This window comes from Argiope bruennichi, chromosome 7 (assembly GCF_947563725.1).
Source record: "Argiope bruennichi chromosome 7, qqArgBrue1.1, whole genome shotgun sequence".
NCBI lineage: Eukaryota > Metazoa > Arthropoda > Arachnida > Araneae > Araneidae > Argiope > Argiope bruennichi.
The window spans coordinates 89,251,078-89,276,821 of NC_079157.1; the positions used below are offsets into that span (position 1 = coordinate 89,251,078).

Sequence of the window (25,744 nt, forward strand, 5' to 3'; positions counted from 1 at the left end):
GTAGGAAGGGAAGCAAATAGGGGAAACAACCTACTTCATTTATTATATAAAAGAGTTTCAATCACCACTTCACTTCAATGATTACGCACAAACCGCTCTTAAAAACGGTTTTTGTTTCACCACTCAGTTAAATGGCTGTTTCTTTCGCCAGCTGCAATTTTTAAATAATTGTAGGATATATTAATTAAGCTTTCATTGTGCAATAATTATTTTTTAAATTTAGGGCATCGAACGCTGACAATAAGTGGATGCAATCATGCGATGGGAAATCAACTCCAAAGTATGCATTTTGAGATAAATCTATTTTCGCAAAACACAGAAACAATTTTCATTGCTGCATTTTTAAGTACTCAAGGACCAAATTATTTTTTAATGTCACATTTACTTACATAAAGTGGAATTAATTAACTCGGGTTGTATCCTTAAGTAATTAATTTCTCGTTTACGAAGAATTAAAAAAAAAAAGCAATATAGAAGGATATAAAGAAAAGTGAGCATTGTAATAATCAAAAAAAATTAACCAAGGCTGAAAAACATACCTTGAAATTTATACTTGTTTGTCTGTAAATATTACTCAAAAACGTTGGAACTTATAGAAATAACAGAGCGATAAAATTCGGCATGTTGTCTTAACATTACATTATTAGACTTTTAACAAAATTCGGATGAAATCGATAGAAGAGAAATTCATATGCCTGCCTGACTGTATGTCCGTATGAACATTACTCACAAATGCAAAGAGCTGTATGGATAAAACTTGGGGGGGGGGGTATACAGATTTATCATCAGAACTGTAAATGAGTACGAAATTTTACAATCGGTCAAAAGGTGTGTGTATCGGGGTGGGGGGCTTTTGGCTGGTCTACAAATCCTTGTGTATATGATAACTCAAAAATTACAACTACTTCGATAAATAAAATTTGGTACGTGGGTTTTGAGCCAAATTTGTCGATTTGTGCCATATTTTAGATTAAATCAATCAAAAAGGTGCAACCAAAATGAGTATTCAGTTTTCTTAGTTATATTGCAAAACATAAAACGCGCCATACTGCATCACTACATAAAAAAATGACCCCCCCCCTTTAACATCAGAAAGCGTAATGGAATCATTCACATTGCGGGCATCCATAAATTGTGAGGGTTCATCGCCTCCCTCTTTACACGAGTCTACCCCCACTGTTCAGGAGAACGGGAAGAAATGTGCTAAAACATTCAATTACGTTAGAAGGCCAAAAGAAATCCCTTCCTCTAGTTCCAAATTATTTGCTGCATTTATAAGTAATATGCGATAAAATATCAATTTTATATCTCAGACTAGTTTATTATACACTAAGTTTCTACAGAGATTACAAAATTCATAAAATAAGACAGTTGATCCCTTTTTGCATAAAAGCATTCGAATTCCTCAATGGAAACTTTATTCTACTTTGACCCTTTAATAGAAAAACGGAGTTAATTTTGAAAGAGCGTATTTTATGAATATAGAAACTACAAAAGGAAAATATTTATTTATAAGCTTTTTTTTATATTATAAATTCGATTTAGAGAAACTGAAATTCAAATAAAAATTTATCCTAAAGATTCAAATTAATAATATTTTATTATTCCAAGCTATAAACTTGATGAGGGAATACTCATAAACCAGTAATCTTACTTTTTTTTGGGGGGGGGCAATTAGTTAACAGAAAATTATGCCGCCGATTCATGAAGTGTAGAATCATTCTTTATTATTTCGTGTATATATGTAATATGAATTATACAGATTGAAAAACAATACGCTCAAGGTCAATGCATAGATAACAAAAAAAAAAAAAAAAAAAAAAAAGGACTGCTTCCCCCCCCCCGCAATTATGGTTGCTTTCAATCAAGAAATAAAATTGAATTTAAACATAAATATATTACTAATCAAATATTCTAGAAGACGGAAAGGTTTTCTATAAGAATATTCTAGTGTCATATAATATAAAATCATCTTTTATTAGCTATAATATAGATTTCAATAATCAACAAAACAGACTTAATAAAATGGCAGTATTAAACTTTTTATAAAATTAAATTTTTCTTAATAATATTTAAAATTTAAGAGTGTTTTCTGTTTGTTAAAGCTGTCTAATTGATGTAAACGAACAGTGATATATTCAGAACAATTATTCAGCGACAATTTGTTTCTACACAGTCCAGTCATATTAATGTGACCACCGCCTACTTTTGACGTCACAGTTAAATAACCAATCTCAGAAGGCACGTGTTATCAGCAAATTTGGTGGATATATAAAGTGTGTTGTAAGTATTCTGTAATAAGTATTGTAAGTATTCGGAAAATATTTCAGTTCTTACAGTCATGAAGAAACGCAGCGATTTATCAGACGTTCGGAAAGGATGATCATTGGCTTTCGGGCCAAGGGTGGAAGCATTTCCAAAACGGCTAATTTTGTAAACTGTTCACGGGCCGCAGTGGTAAAAGTATACCATGCATGGGAAAATGGCACTATCCAAAATCAACGGCAAGACAAATGTGGTGCACCACGGGCCATAGATGGCAGAGGTGAACGACGGCTGTGAAGATGCATTCGGGCGAACAGACGCGCAGTCGTTGAGCAACTGACCGCCTAGATAAATCAAGGAGCTACCAACAGTGTCTCCACAAGGACGGTTCAGCGACCGTTGCTGCATATGGGCCTTCACAGCAGACGCCTGGTTAATGCACCTATGCTGACTGCTGTTCATCGGCGACGAAGGCCAGAATTTGCACGCCAGTACCGAAACTGGACTTCCACACTAAGTGGAAACAGGTGGCTTTTTCCGATTGATCACGTTTTATGCTCCATCGGACAGATGGACATTTGCGTATACGGCTGAAATGTAATGTCAGAAAGGAAACAGCAACAATTGCCGGAAGGGTCCAAACTGGAGGAGGAAGCATTATGGTCTGGGAAATGTTTTCGTGGTATTCTCTGGGTGCATTTATCATTGTAGAAGGCACCATGGATTAACACAAGTATGCATCTATCCTTGCGGATCATTTTCACCCCTACATGCGAATTGTTTTTCCTCGGGATGATGGCATCTACCAGAAGGACAATGCAACGTTCATAAAGCTCGCAGTGTACCTGTGTGGTTCGAAGAGCTACGGTATGAGTTTACCGTACTCCCTTGATCAGCAAATTCCCCGGACTTGACACAAATCGAGAATCTGTGGGACGATCTCGATCGGGTTGTTTGCACCATGGATCCTCACAAGCGTAACCTTGAGCAGTTGGTCATGACACTGGAATTAGCATGGTTCAACATCCCAGTGAACACCTCCAGGAACCTAACTGACTCATCCTGCACGTCTCGCAGCTGTCCGTTCTATGAAGGGAGTTATTCTGGATATTTGATGCTTTGTTGGATGAAGTCAACTCGGTGTATAATAGCTCACTAATGTATAATAATGTTTGCTGGTTGAGCCGTTGGAACGTATTTCAAAGGTGTGTTGACTGCTTGAAAGAAACCAGACTGTTTCTGCAAAATGAGGGGAAATTGAACAATACCTATAGTTGTTGGATATTATGTGGCGTTCAAAAATTGATGTTTTTTACAGACACATGCCAACATTTCAATCAATTGAACGTAAAACTTCAAGGCACAAATAAAAAAATTGTCATCATGATGGATCTCATTCACACTTTTGTCTCTAAACTGTGTGTTTTCAGAAACGATATTATTACAAGAAAACTACAAACTTGAAAAAAAAAATATCACATCCCAAACTTGAAAAAAATATCAATAATATATATCATATTTTGATGTATATGAGAAACCAGACAAAGAAAAAGTTATTGAAGAATTTATTTGCGTTATTGATTTTTCAATCAAGGAATTTTCAGCGAGATTTTCTCAGTTCAAAGAACTATCGGAAGTTTATTATGTACCCCGATATAATTTCATTTGATAAACTGAATTTATCCCAAGTCGATTGGTTGAAAATTGAATAATTTGAAATGCAACTGATTGATTTCCAGTCTAGTTCAATATAGATTCAAAAATTTATTGGAACAAGGAAAAAGTTGGAATGGATTGAAACAGAAAGATTAGCAAGCCAAATAAGTAAAAATGCCAGGAACAAAATTTTGAAAACATGGAATTCGATTCCAGGCACATTTAACTGTTTGAAGAAGCTGGTTCATGCTATTTTAACTATATTTTCATCTACTTATACCTGCGAGTCATTATTTACAAAGATGAATAACATTAAAGACTCGCTTAGAAACCGTTTGGCAGATGACCCCCAATTCAGCATGCATTCTGCTAAAAATAACACCTTACAATACTAATATAAGATATTTGTCATCTAATCTGCAACAACAGAAGTCTCAATAATATTATTTTAATTTGAATTACACATAACTAAGCTATTTACTACTAGACAGTGCAAAATGTATTTTTTCATAATAAAGAAAAAGTTTTGAGTTGTTAGTATTTAATTTTATTATTTCCCCAATAATCACAAGTCAAAATTATTTGGCGGCACATATATAGCTCATTGAACATTTCTTTAGAAAAAAATAGCACGTTGATCCATAAAGGTTCGCCACCCCTGTTCCAGATATTGAACAACTACTTCATGTACAAAATCGGTAAGAACCATTGTTCTTTCTTTTTTTTTTAATCATGCTTTTGAAAATGAATAAGAGAGATAATGTGATAAACGTGATAAATTTGAAATGCGTGAAGTAAGTTCTTTGGGTGGAAATGTTAGAAAATAATGATTTTTTGTTGTAATTTTATATTAAAATAATACTTTTTAACTCTTCTTATTGAGAAATCTCTTCTAATTAATCCTATTTTCCACTGACAAATTTCTACACGACACCAAGTAATATTGACATCAAAATAATAATATCAATCTATTATATAAAAAATTACTTTAACATTGCGCTTTATTCGCTTTGTGATTGGTTAACGGCGAGTCACCTGACCCATGGCATTTGAGATTTTGCTAGCATTATTTGAAATATTTAATGAAAATTATTATTACGTCATAGTACGCATTTATACAGCACTTGATATTAAAATAGTGACAAAAAAATAAAAGCTTTAATTAAAACTAAATTAATAGAAAATGAGTTTAAAACAATATGTTTTATTAATTTTACTTTTAGACAACTGACAATTGTTCATTTGTAGCACCACTGATGAATAGCTTTCTCTGGTTTGTTTACCTTTTTCGTCTCTTGGCTAGCAATCATCTGAGTATACTTAAGCAACACACGTATTAACAATGCATTGCTTTTTTTTTTTTTTTAATAGAATGAAGCTTTCAGCGATATCAGATGGGAAAAAAAGAAGAAAAAAATGCGAAGAAAGATCGAGCGAGAATCTGGCAATTTGAAAAGAAAAGCTGATCGTCAAGCTTCTAATTTGGCGGCAAAATGCGAAAAATTGATTCAATATTTAGATATTGGAGATATAAACAAAGAATATTCTCATTATGGAGCTCTGAGTTTTGAATCGGAAATAGGCCGATCGAAAATAGTATGTTCTCGTTATAGAAAGATTACGCTTCCACCATTGTACGAATGGCCAGTGGAGTTTTACTTGCTAAATGAAACTGACGAACATCGCGTACAGTATCGGACAATATCGGGGTTGGCAAGCGAAAGCGAGGTGAGGTGAGATATAACCCCCGATAGGTCTATCGAGGGTTCTGGGAGAGAACGAAGTCTCCTAGTTAATGATAATAAAATAACGGAAAAAATTTCGCTATTTAGAAAACTTGTTTAATTATCTTTGATTAATAATTGTTACAAATTACTATGTCAAAAAAGAAGACAGTATTATAAGCATTTTTACCTTCTATTGTGTATTCTCATACTTTTTCGTTGTAAAGTACTTTTGCAAATAATATCGTCAAATTAAAATATGTGGAACTCTCATTAGTTCCTTAACGAACAAAAATAATAAGCCATCTGCGAGTGAGACCCTAGAATAATATTAAATTTTAGCGAAAAGTTTATATTAACAGTCTTTAGGACCCAAAAAATCTTCAATTAAACTTTAAAATGTACTAAGAGACCCAGTTTTGGTCACGGTTTATAGATTCGATTTACTTAGATTAATGCCACTATTTAAAGTTACATTATAGTTTATTCTGTGATGAATCTCATAATTTTGACTGATAACAAAGACAACACCTTGACCAATTTAATCTACAACAGCGGAAGAAGATATGGTCACGAGGAATTTAATGTGCGCCAAGCTCCTTCCAACGGTGATCAGATTTCTAATGTACGACTCTCTGGCCTTGAAAAGTACCGATCTTAACATAACATTAACTTTTCATCGCGGTCCCAAGTGATTACAAAAGGCTTCATTTTAATTCAAGATTTATACATCACGAAAATTTACATTAACCCTTTCTAGGGCAGTGGGAAGTATGCTTCCCACCAAATTTATCAAACTTTGTATGAAATTATGTAGGTTGGCATAAGTTCTGAAATTTTTTTAGTAAATCAGAAACTTAGATACTTCAGTTCTTTATCTCAGACAAAATGATGCGTCTTGATTTATTACTTAATTATTAATTAACCAAATTAATTAATTAATCAAATTAAATTTATCTAATAAGCTTAATGAATCCCTTTTCTTATTCTAATTTCAAGCCTAAAAATATTTTTAAATAATATGACTAGAAAAAAATGGCCCTTTAAAGGGTGAAAAGAATTCCTTAAAATGTAAAATATAATTTGTTTCTTAACAAAGTAATTTAATTTTTTAAAAAACTGAAAAAGGTTAGCACTGTTAACTGCAAAGGTTAGTAGTTTTAGAAGTTACTCTAAAAAAATGCGAGCATTATCACAAGAACTTCCGTAATATTTTAACAATATTGCTCAAATAAAGAATGCAGTCAGGAAATCCGTCATTGCACAATATATATATATATATATGTGTTATAAATACGGAAATAGATTTAAATATCGATAATCGCTTTTTTCAACAAAATTCATGCTTGTTTATTTCTTTCATCTAAATGCTAATGCAACAAACACTACAGGACAATTTAGCAGATCCCAACAAGTATAGTTCTCAGTTGTTCAATAAGATGTGTAGTAAGTACAAATGGCATATTTTAAATCGAATTTGTAAAATTACAAATATCATGTTCACTATGGCAGTCAAAATTCTGAACTTAATTCCGGATAATTTTAACTTTATTCTGTTGCGGAAGGAAGACAGCAACAATAGCTCATCACTTACATCAGAGGAAGATGATCAAAATCAGCATTAATTTCTCTTTTGTTCCTCCCTCCATGAATCATAAATAATGAACAGAAATGGTGATTTATAATTATCATTTTCTTATGAACCATATAATTATTGGGTACTATTTTACACGTGTTACTTCCGCTTTGACGAACAACGAAAATTTATAGTTCTAAGATCATACAGAATGAAAGAGAAATATTCACAATTTCCATACAAGATAAGCATTTCCAATTTATTTGATTAAATTCAGCAAATCTACCAGGTAGAATAGATCTCTCCTTTATAATTTTCACAATTAATAAATTGTTCTTAGACTCTCAAAATAAAATTTAAGTATAATGGTGTAAGACAGCAGTACAGACACAATCTTGAATAAAACAACAATGAACTTCTTATTTAATTTATTTTAAAATCCCATTTTAAAAACATAAGATGGACCTCATTATTCTGAACAGTAATCAGATAACGAGGATGGCTTACTCCTCTATAAAATTTTTCAGCACACTCTCTTAAAAACGAAAATATATTTCTAACTGAAATTAAATTAAATATGCAACACAATTTAATTTTGAAATGCATAAGGCATTATGAAGATAAATCAATGGGAATGGACTCTTCGAAATTTCATCGCATATTCTTAAATAAAAGTATCCTCTCTCCCTGCGTATAAAAACTGTGGACCTTGAACAAAGCCGTGAATTGGCAGAATATTAATTTTAGAACAAGAAAATCAGTTTTAGTAGCAAGTTTTCATACTAATTTTTTTGTTTGTTTGTTTGTTTGTTTATGAGCTATTGCATTTAAATGATAGACCGACAGATAACCAATTTGATGCAAGATTAATTTTAAATTTTTACAAGAATTTGTACTTTAGGTGACAATACTTAGACGATCTAATAAATTTTAAGTTTAAAATTACTTTGCTGACTAAGCCATTCAGAGTAAGCCAAATAAACCCAAGTAAGCCGAATAATAAAACAAATCTTTATTACATGTAAAGATGCGATTGTGACATCAAAAAAATTGGCTCCATTATTTACATTGTTGGTTCGTTATTATCACTGCATAAATAACGAGTGACCCTCAACTTTCTCGTACACATAAAACAGTACAAGACATTCTTTTCCGCTCTTTTTAAATAAAAGTCATTTTTACCTCAACGTATCATGGCGGTAGGAAAGGGAAGAGAGACAGCGAACCCTCTACGGTTATGACAAATGTACAAGAGCGTAGAAATAGAACTTCCCATTCTATTTCTACGCGTTTAACTAAATATTTAACGTGAGTGTTATTTCTGAGTGCCATAACTAATTATTATATTAATTCGTAGTATCATAAGTCCAAATATGAATTTTAGACATCTTACTATTTTTGATTGGGTTTAAATTTTAATACAGATTTACAATTTTGGTCTAAAAAGAAATACCAAATTTCATTTATTTATCTTTGCATTTATGTGTAACCATGTACATTCACATAAGAATACACAGGCAGATAGATGATCATCCCTTTGACGAATTTGGTCCTTTTTTCTTTTTTTTTAATTTTTCCCTATTTTAATAAACTTTGTATTCAATAATTTTTCATGTATTGTATTTTTTTCCTTCTAGCTTTCTGCGGTTTTGAGTAATCATATTCAAATATAGATGGAAAGTTTTCAGCAGATTTCGCCCATATTTTGATAGAAATCTACAGATTTAGATGTAAGAAGCCACATACCAAATTTTATTCCTCCAGCTTAACACTAGTTTACCATGAATTGGCATATACCTATTTCTACCTTAGGGGTCAAAATTGTTTATTTATTAAAAAAAAGTGTTTATTTTCTAATCTAGGTCTTCAAAACCATCTATTCTTCTACCTTCATCTTCTACCAAAACATTGACTCACATGTCTTCTTACTAACATCCTATAATAGATTCTATCTGACTGACTTTCGGCTTCTTGCTTCTTAAATAAACACATTTTACAAACACATACTTATTTCTATATTTACACCTATATCTATGTGCATCCCTATCAAGCCGTTGCATATTTAAATATAAATGTATATATTCTCAATATTTATTTGAATGGTCAAAATGCCTCTTTCGGTAAAAGTAGGTATATAACACACATTTCTCCGAAACTAAAAAAAGAAAAGGATAAGATTTGCGATTATGTGTCTTATAAATGTAAGTAAAAATTAATTAAAATATTCTCATAAAATACGGCAATAATTTTCTTGAAGAAAATGAACGAAAAGTTTTTTCAGTGGTATCAAAATGACCTCTCGGTAAACCTAGTTAATAAGTTTAATAATAAGTTATGCTCATAGGCAGACAAATACTCTCTATTATTTGGTATTCTCTATTTAAGTAATTATTTTAATTTAAAAAGTCATTCTCAGCATATTTGGTTTGTTACTAATTAACCCTTTCTAGGCCGTGGGAAGTATGCTTCCCACCAAATTTATCAATCTGTGTATGAAATTATGTAGGTTGGCATTAGTTCTGACACATTTTTTTAGTAAGTCAGAAACTTAGATGCTTCAGTTCTTTATCTCAGACAAAATGATGTGTCTTGATTTGTTACTTAATTATTAATTAACCAAATTAATTAATGAATCAAATTAAATTTATCTAATAAGCTAAGTGAATCCCTTTTCTTATTCTAATTTCAAGTCTAAAAATATTTTAACATAATATGACTAGAAAAAAATGGCGCCTTAAAGGGTTAACCCATTTCAGCCGAATGAAAAATGAAAGATAACTGAATCTAGGTGCTTCCAAAGAAAAACCTCAATTGTTGACATTGGACTAACAGGTAAACAAACACAAAATGCGTAGGTTTTTTTTTTGTTGTTGTTGTTGTTTTTACTTAGTATTAAAAACACAGTACATTTTCAATATTTTTAATTTTTTTCAATATCATCGTTTCTAAAATGGTGTGAGGAAATTAATGCAATTAAAATGTAGAAAAACATTATATACGTATATAATATTTAATTACGAATGATTACAATTAAACAAATTAATTTGTTTAATAATTATTATTATTAATTATATTAAACAAATTAAATTAATTTGTCTATTTAAAATTTCAACAAAACTTTCAACGTATAATGAAAAATTCACTTTGGACAGATGGCCAAGCCATGCGAAATTAGGGTGGTTTTCAATGTGTTAAAAAAACCAAAAAATCGGTTTGAGATGTATGGTTACCAATGATTTTATTCATCGACAACCTGCATGGATCTGATTTTTGAAGTTCTGTCTAAATCGACTGCGTTTTCATTTCTATCTAAAATGAGAGTGATAAGCAACGTTTGATTAAATGAAATGGAAATAAAAACGGCGACAAAGAATCGTATTTTATTCAGCAGAATATAAATAGAGACGATGAAATCACCAAATCCTAATAATGAGATGCAAGGTAACTTGTGTACAATCTAATCTCTGAACGACTAATTTGATAAACCGATGAAATCAACTTAGTTACATAATTCACCAGTTATCATCAAAAAATGTACAAGAACAAGCAGTATTTTGAAATTTCAACTATATGATCTCATATTTCGTAGAACCAATGCTCACAGAACAAAAGATGCTGATTCTTGTAAAAGTCTAGGGAGAAATAAAAATAATGCTTAGGAAAGAGAGAAGTAATTATTAAAAAAATCTATGTATCTTATTAATTAAATTCTGATTGAAATTAATTTTTTTACAACAGACAAAGATTGAAGAACTTTAATTCGATAATTTCGATTAAGAAATTGAACCATTTCGCATGTAATGAAAAACAGAAATTCGGGAAGGGGAGAAAGTACTGTCTTGTTTTAAAAGATACTTTAAAATTTCGTCTTTACGTGATCCAAAGATTATAAATAATTTACTATAAGCATATACATACAAATAAATAAATGGGGAAAAAAATCGTTTTTCGTTTAATACATCAACAGAGAATTGATATCACAGTGTTCATATTTTTCATGAAAAAATAAATGTTAATGAACTAGATAAATCAATATTTATCTTATCTATTTTTTTCATATATTAGATAAAATATTTTTTTAAAAAAATTTCGTCATAAAATTTATTAACGAAAAACATAAGACTGTTAGAATCTTTTTATAAAAAAATTAACGTCAACATTTTACTTTTTAAAAATGGTCTCATCATTACAATGATAAGTTGGATATAGTTATAAGAAAGTAGCCTTTGCTGATTAGCTAATTCCACGGGAATATTAGTTGTATTTATATAAAATAAACTCGCATATGAATAACTAGATCTTGTTTATTTTAAATCAATTATCTTAAGTTTCAAATTATGATAGAGACGTTGTTTTAATAGTCTTACATGTTTTCTGTTTATTATGTTCATAAACCTTCCTAAAGGAATAAATTTCCTTGATATCAATTAACTAATAGGAACATAATTAACCAGGTCATTGCTATATTTCACAGGGCCGTAACTTTATTATTCTTCATTGTAAACTGATCAAATAATTAACAGAATTCTTTTTCTTTCACTTTCCATGACGAAAGAAAACCACATGATTAAATAGTAAATGATAAATAAAAAAAAAGGGTTTGAATTGCATTGCAATAACAAAATATTATTAGAAATTATGCAAAAAAAAAAAAAAAAAAAAATCAAAATTCACACGAAAAAAGTTGCTCGGTAATTAAATTGGTCTTATTAAAATAGCAACTTCTTGAATTTTAAAATAGTATAAAAAGTCAATTTTGTTCAAAAAATATTTTCAATAACTACAGCAAGAAAAATCACAATCCCTCTTAATTAATTCAGCATTTAAATAGGAAAAAACTGCCGAAATGCAAATTTTCACCTTCCACAGTTTATTTGGTGTTTTTCAATCAAATTGTCTGACTTTTAGTGGGTCAAAAGTTATTCCTCAGTTCTTCTTTAAATTACTAGACAAAGAAGTAGAACAAAAATATTTGCGCTATTCATTAACAGGTAAATACAGAGCAACACCATAATATTTTCTTTAACATTTTTTTCCAAAAATATCAAATAGTTTATTGAATAAAAATTTTAATTTCTGAACAGTCCTCTTCATAAAACCATTTGAGTTTTATTTCTTCCTTTGGAAAGTTACACTGATATTTATATTTGCATAATATAAGTTTTAATGCTATATTATATCTTTTAAATCTATTTTTTCAAATTATAAATTTTGGTAGAATTTCCTTCCCATAATCCCCATATATAAAAATCAGATTTTTTCTTTTGTTCGACTTTCATAAAATAATTTCTCAATATGTAATGCTTGTATTGCTTATTTTCTAATTCCTGAATTAGAAAATAAGTAATATGATCATTTAAAAATAATGTGTAGTTTTTTTTAATGCTTCACAATACCAAAAAAACGAGAAAAAAAAATGCTGTTATTCACTAATTGAACTAATATTTAAAGACTGGATAAAATACAGTTTATTTATTAGTTTAAAAACTACGTAATCTATTTCTTAAGTTGTCTGCAAGATTTTGAACAAATCATTTGATAAACTTCTAATGCTGGAAGCTTTTGTTTTATATTTCTTTCCAAGCAATAATAATAATAAAATAATAATAATAATAAATTTCGTATTTAATTTCTATATTTCTAAGTTTTCTTTTTTTTAAACCAATTTTATGCGAAAATTCAAAAATACAACTACTTTAAAATGTTTTTCAAAAAAAAAAAAAAAATTATCTCGAACGAAACCACATACCTTAAATAAATATGTAATGTATTCCCTGAAAAAAGATTTTAATCCGCATTCCACTGATATCGTCTAAGTAATATTTACAGACTTCTTAAGAAACACAAAAAGCCTCAACCGCAAAAGTCTTCAGGACACAATTTCACTACTGTATTCAATCATTTCGCCCTTACACTACGGATTTCCTTATCTCACTTGCAGGCTCCATCGAGCTTCTAATCAATGAAATTTTATATTAAAACGACAAAATCGTGATAAAAGAAAGCATTATCTCATCAGGAAAAAAACGATAACAAAGGAAAAAAAATCCTTCATTTCAATTGTTCCGTGCGCTTATTAAGCTGAAATAAGAAATTGGCAACCTCTCCACCCGATAATACTGAATATAACAATTATTTCTTTTATCTCTACTTTTCAACTACTTCCTAATAAAAGTGGTGCCATCTTCAACCCGCTTAGAAATTGTGGACCTTGAAAGGCCTACAAGGTCTTGAACGCTACGAAGGCTCATACTTTTATTTCCAGTCCCCCCACACACACACGAGCATTTTGTGATAAGAAATTAAGGGAAAGAAAACAAGGTATTATTTTTGGACAACATTCTGTCGACCGAATAACATCAAAATTTGATATAGAATCCAATGTTTACTTTCTCGTAAACGTAGTACAGAAAATATAGTAATCGTCAAAAATTTAAACTCGAGATTTTGATGAACCTCCACATTTTAGACCTCCCTGAAATCGAAAAACATATTTTTGGAAAATGTTCGTCTATCTATGACAAAGATAAGCAAATAAATAAAACTCTTTAAGTAGACGGTTGAAATTTAGTATACGGTCTTTACAAAAAATTTGCTGATTTCTGTCAAACTTTGAGTAAAATCTATTCAGAGAAAGTCCGTCTGTATCGCTATTCGAATATCAGTTAACACAATAATTAAACAAAAGAAGAGAGCTATATATATAAGATTCAGTACACAGATTTAACATCTATAAAGTAGGCACCAGTCATATTTTGAGCCAGAACTAACAACAGGTTGACTGTCGATCAATATGTACTTTCAGAAACATGTAAACGCGATAGTTGAAAATCGCAATTACTTAAATGTATCAAATTTTGATACGGGATTTTGCGACTACAAGTGCAGTTTTGTGTCTAATTTTTGCTTCAATCGATTGAGAAAAACGTTTCGAAAATTAAAAATTTGATTTTCGCATACTATTAACGGCATACCAGGGATTAATCGCCAAATAACTCGCCAAGGATAACAAATTCGGTAAAAACGCTAAATTCACGTCAAAGCGTTCTCTGACATGACAAGTTCATTAGAGAGTATGCGAGAAAGTACTGAGGAAACCATTACCACTGGTTAACTAATATTTCATTGTGTAATTTTAAAAATCTCGAATATGCATCTCTCCCTGACCGAATGAAAGTGAAATTTGACTTCATGATCACACCCAAATTTCATATATTTAAGTAAGTGCGTTTTTTAATTTCGACAAGGATGACTTGACTTCTTATTGACTAGGCAAGGATTATATGGTATAAAATTTGCTTAAAAACTGTATTTTAGATGCTGAAACTGTGAACCAAATTCATTTAAGATGTAAGGCTTTTGAATTATTGCGTATATATGCATACCAATACACAGACCGATAGACGGACAAACCGTTGACAGGTTTGATTCAAATTTTGATACGGATCTATACTGAGCTGTTAAAATTGCGTACCAAATTTCATTCATCTAGCTTTTTATATTTCGTAGTTATCAAATTCATATGTACTCGGACAAAAGAAAAAAAAACTTCATATGAATGAATTTCTTCCAAACTTTCACCTAAATCAAAAAAATGGATGTTAAAACTACATACTAAATTTCATCACTCTAGTTTAATGTGTTTTTGAATTATCGTGTTCACAAAACAGGTTTTTCGAGCCTGGGGAAGTTTGAAACGTGGAATCTCAACAAAATGAATTAAATAGTTTTGACTTATACATACATTTTGTTCTAAGAGAAATTAAAAACAAAATTTTACAGCTTGTCTATCTAAAAAGCAACACAGCAGTGAAAAACAAATTCAATCACACCATGCTTGGAGGGGAAGGAATAGAAAACCTTTCTGCTAAAATCGCAGTCGGGATACACCCTCTCTGAATCACACAACAGAACATGTGAATTCCATCATCCAAATATGGAAATTTCATTTTTTGCGATTCGTAAATCTCTTTGGCTGTTTATTACAAAATCATGTTTGTTCTGAAATGGATTCGGCTCAATGCCGACGAACTGAAATAGAGATGCTCACTGTTTTTAAATAAATAATGTAAAAATCATGGAAATTTCTGTCTCTATTTTTTTTATTTGAGAATTCATGTAACAAAATAATATTTAAAGGCTGACATATTATCTACATTTATTTATTTTCATGATCTCTGGAGGTTTTGGGATAAAATCAAATAGCTCCATTACACGTAAAATGCTAAAATAATAAATAGTATTCCCTGTTACATTTGGCGACTTTCAGATTAAAAAAAAAGATCGCCAAAGTTGAGTCGCCAATCGCAAAGCTGGTGAGAGTTTGCATTTTTTGGCGTTATATCGAGAGGGCTGTTAGAGTAAAAAAATATCATTATTTGCAAATGGCAACATGCATGATGAAAAATTCGCTCAAAACGCTCTGCAGATCATATTTTTGAACTTGTATCTACCAAATTGGGCACATATTTCGTAGGTACTGGAATTTAAGGTTGAAGCATTGGGGGTGGGGGGGGCAGCCTTTCCCACTTGGAAATAGAGGGACTTGGAATAGAGGACCACTGATGACATATCTAAGAATCATGACCTTTCACATGAATACAAATTGTCGAAATCGGTACAGTGGTTTGAACGGGAGAATTAGTTCTTCAGCTATCTAAATTACTTTAAATATCTTGATTTTTTTTAATGGACACTACTCATAGATTAGATGGAACACTTAGGAAAAACAGTCACTTTAACTAAACACAGTGCATTCATCTCAGTCATACTTAAGGATGCAAGCAATCTTTAAATGGAATCTTGTGAATTCAATGATTTTTACATTCTACAGAAATTCATTGAATTGAGCGTATATACAGATTGTAGGTTTTTTCACAATCCAGAAAAAATAGAAATATGTTAAAAAAAACCTACAAACAAGAGATAATCTGCAAACAGGCCCAATACCTCCACAACTCACAGATAGAAATAGAAAACTATGAAATGCTTTCAAGCCAAAATGTCATTCACCTAAAAAATCGCATTTTAAATCAGTTTTGCAGAAATCACATTAATTCAGTCTTTAAAAAATATACAAGAAGAAAAACATAAAAATTAAAGCAATATTTTCTAAGTAATCCGCTTAGAAACATTACATCCAAATTTACATTACTCAGTCAAGTCATATGGCATAAAATTTGTACAAGTTCCTAATCTTTCCTTACAACGACAAATTATTTTTTCGGTCACGCTTATTAAGATGCCATCTGATAACAATCTGAATAATAACGCAATAAATCTTTCGCAAACAAAACGTTTCAGCAAAAAGTTGGCAGCTATCCATACGTTAATTAGCTCGCACGTTCCTGGGAAAGAGATATTACTAATTTCTTGAAAGACGATGAAGTACCAGGAAAAATAAAATAAATGATGAAGCTGAAGAGATATTGATACGAATAATTTTGTAGGTGTGGAAATGGATCCTCAAAGAATGCATTTTGCCTAACTTGAAATCCTGAAATTAACGATTTCTTTTAAGAAAGAGAAATGCAGTTAACAAGTTCGCGAACACTTAGCTTACCAAAAGGTAAGCTAGGTGTCCTAGTAAAATTCTCTAAATTTGTTGTTTTTATTTTTTATGTTATTTGCTGGGACACTTAAGCTGCTAGAAAAGCATTTCAAGTACAAAAATTTGCGGAATAAGCCGCTTTGCATTTCAGTTTATCTCATACTTGGTTGGCATACAACGCTTTATCTCTGCATATAGAACGGTATACGCCACTTTGTTTACGAACGTATTAAAAAATAATTCTACTATCGGCATTTTACACAAAAGTGTATACTACTACGATCCTATATATTTTTTAAATTGTAAAAAGTTGAGTATAAGAAGCCCACAGATGCAAAGAAGATTTCGAAAGTGTGGCGTACGTTGTTGATGGACTAATAGCTAAACAGTCACCATAATTTGAATTAACTACTCAAAGGCAATTCGAGTGAGACACTTTGCGTTATTTTAAACTGTGGTCAAACGATGAATATGACGTCTGAGCCCCCAGCCTTTTTTCGAAACTTCCAAGTATCAGCGAGAAAAAGTTTGATATCACCAGACTGAACATCCAGTAGATACGGCATATGTTTATGGAAATCTGAAATCAAATCATTGCTTCCGGATTATGAATCCGAACTAATACGCACCAACCGATATGGTACATCTATATTAAATCGTTAAAACCATTAGAATTGTTTGGTTATCACTGATCTGATATAGTACTGGAAACTGTCCATCATTTTAAAGGCAGTTATTAATTATGTCGCTACTTACACACTCGCAAATATAACGGTTTATCATTCTGGCAACGTTATCTTTTTGATCGGTAAAATTAGGATGAAAAGAGGACTTGTAGATTATAATGATTGAAACATTTGTAATTTTTTGAAATCAGGATAAAAAGAAAACTTAGGATTACAAAGTCCATCATTTATTACAAAATGAAAACTCCTTAAAAACTTCTCGTTTATAATTTTTTGGAGCATTTTTTTTTTTAATTTTTAGCCTGGTTTGGAACGGATCTGAATTTTAATTTTGATATATCTAGTATAATCAGCATACGTCAAAATTTATACATAAATTCTGATTCCGATAATTCTGGATATTGCCAGTGTATATTTCCGATTTAACTGTGACAAAATAAACATAAAAACGCGAGCCCATTCTTTTCTAGGCTTTGTAAAACGATGTCAAATTATTAAATTACAAATAAATAGAAATACAGAACAATAATTTCAATTTATATTACAAAGCTTATAAAAAAAATGAAATTTTGAGGGGTTTTGTACAATTATTAAAAATTTTATTTAATTTAAAAATTCTGCCATCAAATTACAAGGCGAAATATTTACAAATGCCGAATTGACCAAACACATAACAGTTTAGTCCAAACACTATAAAACATCGAGTCGATTCCATTTATATCCCCCCTTAAAAAATATGAAATTATACCAACGTATATTTTGAAATTGCGGCAAAAACTGAACAAAACACAGTAACGAACAGATTAGATATTTAACTTTTAATCTTCTATCGAATTTGTAAAATCAATAAAAAAAATTTCTTAAAATGACTGATAACCTAACCTATGTTAGCGTTATAGTGTTATGAAAATCTACTTATTTTTCCAATATATATGACTGCCGGCATCCTGGCATAGGGATAGCGCGTCTTCCCCATGATCTGGGCGTCCTGGGTTCGAGTCCCGGTTCGGGCATGGTTGTTCTTCATCTGTTCTATCTGTGAGATGTGTGAATGTGCTCCCCTGTCAAAAGGGACTGTGCAAGCGAAAGTGATGTGTGAGTAGTTAAGATGTACTCTTGGCCCTAGTTGGCGCTACTAAAAAACAAAAGACGCACCCTCGGCTTAAAATCGCTGATTTCGTCAGCAAGCTTGTCCATGGCAAGTGCCATTAGAAAAAACAACATATATATGACTCTTTCTTCTGTCCGTATACCCCAATACAGTACAGTTATTGGACATTTAAATCATAAAATTCTAACAGGCATGACACCAAGTAGTCTACAGTGAAACCATATACATTTTCGCAACAATATTTCTAATATAGATTGCACTGCATTTGTCATCATAAGGTATGAGGGGATGTAATTATATTCAAATAAGTAGCAGGAGGGGGGGGGATATGTCAAGATAGACGTCAATCTTAGAGAGTGCCATGAAGACGAAAAATTGGTGCATTTATGTAACTTTTTATTTAAATAAAAATTGTGACGAAAGGGCGAAAAATTATATCATGCCCTGGGTGCCATTTAAGCTTGAAATACCAATGATGACCAAGTACTACAAAATATAGTACTACTAGTACCATTTTTTCCCTCCTATGCCACTAATTTTAAATAACCGGCACAAAATGTGTTAATTTAGAACATGCCGAAGAATTCTTAGTTACATTATTTAAACTCACTATTAATTTTTAAAATTATTTGTCTGATCTTCATTATACTCATTTAAATAATATTGCATAGCAGCTGCTTAAAAACAAATTTCGGACAGGAAAATGAAAACGATATTGATTCATTTCTAAATATATAATTGCGAGAAAGAAACAAAAGTGGAGGAGGAGGAGTACAAGCCTTAGTAAAGAAAAACCAGTATAAATTTATTTTTTATTTGTTTTAAAGACCAATAAAGTCAAACTTGTAGAGGAAGTTTATAACGGTAAATAGATTACTTATTCTACACCGCTAGCTAAAACAGGTTTAAGATAAATCCTGCAACTTTTCAAGATAGTCCACTATTCTGTGGGCCTTTGAACTAAGTTCTAAACACTTATGGAACATTTAAAAGATCGTCACGTAATCTAGATTCACGACTGACCCAGTGAAATATATTTATAAACTTAATACCTTTGGCATGTACGAACATCACTGCATTCCATCGTAGCAGTACCATGATGATTGATTACACATACAAAATGGTTTTGACATGAATAACCATTAAAAAAATCATAAATTTCATTACGTAAAAACAATATAATTCAATGAAGAACAAGAAAAACAAATTCGAATAGAAGATCTGGTAATGCTCGCGAAATTACAAAATGTGAATATTGATTCAAATAACTTTCACATCAATCACTATAAATGTCAAGATTTTAATCTGAATTTTTCAAAAGTGTAATTTTTTTTTTCAAATAAATCAAACCGAAAAAAAAAAGGGGGGAAATGATGACATTCCGAGGAAAGTAAGGGATTAACAAATTATTCAAATGAGAAGATATTCTTAAATAATTATCACCACTAATTAATTATATCGGGCATTCATAATTTAGGAACTGAAATCATTGGTCCACTAATAACAACATCAACATCAATAGTTTTAGTAGCATCAAACTTAGTTCCTTATGATGCTTTTTTTTTTTTTGTCCTTGATCAATTTATGAAATTATTTACAACTTTTTCTAGAAATGTCAATAGTTTACGTCGTGCTATCATAGGTTCAGGACTTTAATATATCAAAAGTAAACTCCAAATAACAAGAGATAAAGTACTAACTATATATAGGAAATTCCGCCAAAACTCAGTCATAGACAGAGAAAAATTATCTGTGCACAATCCAATCGCCATGGTCTGGTACTATTCTTCTTGCTACAACAAATTCCATATTCTAGCCCCCCCACCCCCCCCACACACACACCGATTTTACAACTGTGTCACATTTTAGACTATAAATTATCATTTGCAAAAAGAAGGGGGGGGAGGCTGTGTTGTAGTAGGTTGATGAAGAGATAGAGTTGTAATACATGAGCATTTAAAAAGTGATTTTTATTTATTTATTTATTTTTTTGTACAGAGGTTTATAACTTGGAATAAAAAATATATTCTAATGTAATAATTTTGAAATTCATTTTAACTGTTTATATATAGATTGTTTAGACAAAGAATCAATAAACAATTCCAGTTTTCCATTATTGGCTTAGGAAAGATTATTATACAGAAAAGAATTTTGAATTGTACAAATAAATAAAAAAAAAATCCTTAAAGATTATAGACTTTTTTCCTTAAAGACTTTTTTTTACAATGAAGAAGAGACAACACTTTAATAAATAAAATGCTTGCAAAAATTTTATAATCATTCTGAATAAAAACCAATATTTATTAGGGACAAGTATTCGACTCTAATTAGAAGTTTGGCTGTAAAATAAACAATTGTTTAATATCAAACAAGTAGGACTCAAAATGGTAAATTTTGATAAAAGATCATCACAAAAATAAATAAGTTTAAACAGATTTGTCAATATTTAAAGTATTTAAATTTAAATGATAAATTTTTTGGGTGAACATTGATGAAAAAAAAAAACAGCAGCATCAGTCATCCTTTATCAATATTATAATTTATAACTAAGAAATTGTTCCTTATTAATTGTAATATATTTAAAAATTAGGAACCTGAAGAAGTTCTTTTGCGATATAGTAAAGCAGTTGCAGTTATTTTAATTTACTGTGAAGAATACAAATATTCAATTTCTTGAACTCTACAAATACGGCTTTTCAGTCACTAATGGCCACTTCAATCTATATTTGCATTTCTATTAATTGGGAAACATTTAGATTACATCACCTTTATAAAACAGGATAAGTGGAAAGTTAGTACATATGCAACTTTCTGACATAACTTTTCTTATTTTTGAACTTTAAGACCAGATAGAAATTGTAAAGCAAATTAAATAACTTCACTGAATAATAATTTTACAAAGTAAGAATACTGGTGATGAAAAATATTTATAATTTTTTTTAAATCTCATAGAAGCATGCCATTCTATGCCCATATCAGAAAAAATAAATTAATAATTGATTCTGAAAAACTCAAATGTTTCTTTAACACCAAAAATTCACAAAATTGAAATAGATGGCATTGTTTATCAAGCAATGATTCATAAAAGTAATAACATTAATAATAATTAAATAATTATGTTTTCACAGACTGTTTGGTTCAAAATTTTTTTAAAAAATTGTTTAACATAATTCATAAATAAAAAATAATTAGTATGAAAATAAATTTCATACTAATTAAGTCTGATCCCTAAAATATAGATTTCTGATGTAATATGAAAGTATATAAAGTAAAATTCAAACTTACTCATAAGTAATTTCTTTACTAGGAATTCATAAAACATTCAATAAACACATAAAGATTAAAGATTAATTTTATCTCCAATTAATTTTAAATTAATTTAATAAATACCATTATATTTTTAAATTAAATATTTTATATCCAAATTAAACCATTAAGGATAAAAAAAGTAGTTAATAGTTGAAAGATTGCAATTTCTCATTAATAAATTTAAATTATAAACTTTTATTTTATTTCCAAATGCAAAGCAATTGCTTTAAAGAAATGTGTTTTAATTTCTAATACGTTAACTTTATATTATCTCTATCCCAACCCTTATTCACGAAACTTTTAAACTTCCCAATAAAAATAATGATTCACGAATCAATAAGTCAATTATAAAAAATATTTGGTTATCAAGTCGTGCAATTTTTAAAAATTATTTAGCAGAAGGGGAAAAAAAAAAAGAAAGAAAGAAAGAAAGAGAGAATAAAGCTTAAAAATACAAAAACTAAGAAATGAAATGATAAAACATATATAAAAAGACAACTAATAATTTATTTAACATAAATACTCTATTACATTTTACACAAATCCAATTTTAACACTTTTATCAAATAAATTGATAATTTTTATATGATATTAGGACATGAAAAAAATATTAAATAATCATTAGGTCTATAACTGATAATGTCTTAAAATAAGTAATTATTAATAATAAAAATAAATTTAACATATGAAACACTTTTTATAAAAGCTCAGCTTCTCGAGTGTTTAAAAAATTTTTAATAGTAACATCACATTTATTGCAATATCAACTTATCACATATAACTTATTAATTTTATATTGTGATTCATTTTATTCACATACAAATATGAGGGAACCCACAAGACCATCATGAGTACTTATGCTTAAAGTAAGAAATGGATAAATTACATTTTTTAAAATTAATGGAGGAAGTTGATTAAGAAATAACATAACGATATCCAATAAATTAATTACTTAGATGAAGGAGAATTATTGATGTTTAATACAAGCTTTAAAAAATTCTAAAACTAAACAAGTATTCTCAATAATAATTTTAATAACACAATAATAAGCAAACATTTAATAGTATCACTATAATAGTAGTAAAGTAGTTCCAATAAATTTTCACAAAATAATTCTGAAACATTTCAATTCTTAACTTAAAAAAGCTCTAGAAACTATATATACCATTTATTATATATACCATTATATATTATATAAGCGAAATATTATTTTATATAAATTTTTAATTTCTTAAAATATTTTTTATGTGTTTTGAGAGTTTTGTTGACTTTTACAGCAAACAATTGGAATATATCATTTTTTGTTTAATAAATAAAAAGTAATGAGAAATTTGTTTTACATCACACATTGCGCCTAATTACATCTTTTTAAATAGCTAAACACACATATTTTAATTGTAGAAAAGAAATGCTGTTAAATATAAAAAAAATTTGAACTGTTTAAATCATTCAGAAAACTTAAATTAAGAGAGAAAAATGAGTAAATGCGTATTTACAAGTGAATAAAATAATATAACATCACTTTTTTAGTGACAGATAAGATTTTTTTTTTTTTTCCTGATGATTGTAACAATGTGAAATAGATAAAATACTATCTTTTGAACTGGCTATGATTAAGGACATGCTTTGTTTACATAACCAATGTCATACTGGAGAAATATAAGAACTTTTACAGCAAAAGATAATATGGCATTCTAATGAATATCATACAAATATTTTTTGATAACTTACAACTTTTTTCTAGAATTTATCTAAATATTTTTTTACCACTTATGAAAAACAAATTTCCATTAAGAAAATTTAAAATATCGGCATGCACAGAAAACATATTCTTAAAAGATTGCGGCACAATTAAAACAAATATTAAGAAAGAAAGAATAATCTTCGAAACGACAACTTACCTAGTCACGTCAAATGACATGTCAAAATTCCACGATGAGATTTTGATTAGTTTTATACACAAATGAAATAGTTTAAAAAGAATTCATTAAAAATCTTCTAAACCTTGATTATACAGATTCTGGTGAGCTAAACGATTCTGTGTTGAAAATCTGTAATAAGCAAGATGGAATAAGCAAAAACACACTTCAGAAAAAAGATTTAAAACTTCTCATAATAAAATCATTCAGAAAAATTCAGCCGTGCCAAAACACTTGGCAATCACATTTAAAAGGACGTTACGAGCATATGTTAAAGGAGATACAACACGATCTACTGTGGAGCATTAATGTAATCGACTGCCACAGTTGCAATTTTTACCGCTAGAGGCGCTACTTTTCAAATTTCTGTTTTGATGTGGAGAGTTTCTGTGTCGTTTGCTAAGTTGTTGAACAACATTGCTCTATTGAAATGAGATTAGTATAATACTACAAAAGATGAAAACAAAATGAGATTGGTGTAATACTACAAGAAATGAAAACAAAATTTAAATTCATTTCAGATTTTTGAAAATAAATTGTGCAAATGAAAAAGCTCATGTTCTATTAAACAGCAAATATTTATTTATTATTTCATATGGTTATATATTATTTCATATAATATGGTATTTATTATGGAAAAATGTCTTCTAAAGAAGAACTTATCATTTGTCAATATAAGTTCCGATAAATCTTCTACGTATAGATCGCATTTTAGAATAAATAAATAAAATGAAATAAGACCTCTTTTTGATAAGAAAAGAACGGAAGAATCTGAGATTGTAACGTGCTCTCGACTCTTTACATGGTGGATAGCTAGATGCTGAAATTGAGTCTCAAATCTACAATTTTAAGATCACACCATCTACTTTTTAAATAGTAAAAGAAAATAAATTAAAGATATTCGCTCATGAAATTTCATTCGACCACAAGCTAAAAGCTTTGAACCTAAATTGAAACCCAATTATTTTTTTTTAAATACCCGAATTTTTTGTTATATTAAACTCTATAATTAAAACTTATGAAAGGTATTAAGGAATAAATCTCGTAGTTTTTAAAAGTTTTGGTGGCGTCCATTCTATCATCTGAAGTTCCATGTCATACTAAAGGGGGGATATTTTCTTGGTGGATTATGTGCACAAGACCTGCTTTCTCCTTAAATCGTCATTCGGATAAGAAAACCACTATGACTGGCTATTAAATAGAAGAGAATTTTTTTAAGGGAGCATTTGATAACTCCTGCTAATTTAACACATATCTGATTTTAACAATTTACCATCATGAGATTACAATTTATTTTCAATGAAATTGAACTTCAAACATGCGATTCTTTTGTTTTGATGTCGTTTTTCTGTAAATGGGCTTTCACTTCCCACTTAAACAGAAAATATTTGATCAAAATTTGATATTTTCACACGACCTAATTAATACAATTTTTTCAAAAAATACTAAAGATATTTACATTTCCTCAGTATTTTAATTTCATTATGATTTCTGGTCCTTTCTAATTACTCACATTTTAATCAAAATAAATATGCAGGATTAAAATGCAAACATCGCTAATTTATTTCATAAAATGTTGATTAATAATTCATGTTACTAATAAGCTTTGCAATTTATATCCTCCAACCTACAAATTATTTGAAAATTTTTTTTAAAGAAAAAAAAGTGAAAGCACACTAAATCATCGGTACAAATAAAAAAGCATATAAATGGAAAGCATCAATTTCGATTATTACAAACAAAATAATACAAATGAATTTAATATTACTAATTTAAAAATTAAGATTTTATTAATGTATTACAATATAGTTTTGAAAACAATAAATAAATTTTAAAATTAAATATTTGTATTAAAAATTGAAAAAATCCTAACTTTATTGCAAATCTTGAGTAATACATTATTTATTTTATGTGATTTAGGCATATGCATATAGGTGATTAAAAATTA

At 29.4% G+C, this 25,744-nt stretch overlaps 1 protein-coding gene across 3 annotated transcripts in view; it reads right to left on the reverse strand.

Annotated features, from left to right (window-relative positions):
• LOC129975600 (MICAL-like protein 1) overlaps positions 1-24,061 on the reverse strand; it is a 63,756-nt gene extending 39,695 nt beyond the window's left edge. For 2 of the 3 annotated variants that reach the window (XM_056088669.1, XM_056088666.1), the window contains exon 1: positions 23,779-24,061. The gene's annotated coding sequence lies outside the window, so the exon portion shown is untranslated. Of the gene's footprint in view, positions 1-12,970; positions 13,117-23,778 lie in introns of those variants that run through there. The other variant, XM_056088667.1, reaches the window with a different exon arrangement.
• Positions 24,062-25,744: the final 1,683 nt, after the last annotated feature.